Source organism: Kogia breviceps, chromosome 19 (assembly GCF_026419965.1).
Source record: "Kogia breviceps isolate mKogBre1 chromosome 19, mKogBre1 haplotype 1, whole genome shotgun sequence".
NCBI lineage: Eukaryota > Metazoa > Chordata > Mammalia > Artiodactyla > Physeteridae > Kogia > Kogia breviceps.
Window position 1 is genome coordinate 50,091,713 of NC_081328.1, and position 887 is coordinate 50,092,599.

Sequence of the window (887 nt, forward strand, 5' to 3'; positions counted from 1 at the left end):
GCGTTCCACACAAATGAAATTCCTCTACGGGTTCCAGCTAACTCTGGAGTTTTCCAACTCCCTGAAATTGCCATCAAGTCTGAAAATCACACTCCATAAAATTTCTAAATTTCTAAGCAGGTTTTTAAAAACAATGGAAAACAAAATATTGTCTGCCTTCTTGGTTAAATTTATTTTGCCACCAAAGTCTTCATTTGTACAGTTAAGCATGACTTTTAAAAGTGAGCTTTCCCATTTATATGAAATGTCCCAGGATAGGCAAATCCACAGAGATAGAAAGTAGATTAGTGACGGCCAGTGCCAGGCCAGAGAATGGGGAATGGCTACTAACAGGCACGGGGCTTCTCTTTGGGATGATGAAAGTGTTCGGAAGAGATAATGGTGACAGTTGTACAACCCTGTGAATGTACTAAAAGAACACTAAACTGTATACTTTACAGTGGTGAATTTTATGGTGTCTGAATTATACCTCAATTAAAATAAGTGTTTTAAGCTCTTATGGATTAAAGGTAACATTTCCATTTAAACACCTCCCCCCAAACAGTTACATTCCATTCCCAGACACGCTTATGGAATGGTGTCTGCTGTAAGAAGATATGTAAGTGACGGCAGCCTGCCACCATAGCTTAGACCTCACTACATGTTTTGGGGTTTTTTTTTTTTTAACGCATTGCATCCTCCAGGAAAATTACTAGCAAAATCCTCCCCCAGTAAATGTGTTTTTGTTCATTTACAAATGTTAGGTTCCTGTTTTTAAAACTTAAGACAATTTTTACCTCATTTCATAATAGTTGATTACCGACCCCCCTTGCTATGAACTACAAGGTAAGAAAACTTTATCAAACAAAAACATTTAAAGAGAAAGAATGTGCAAATCTTTTCAAAGA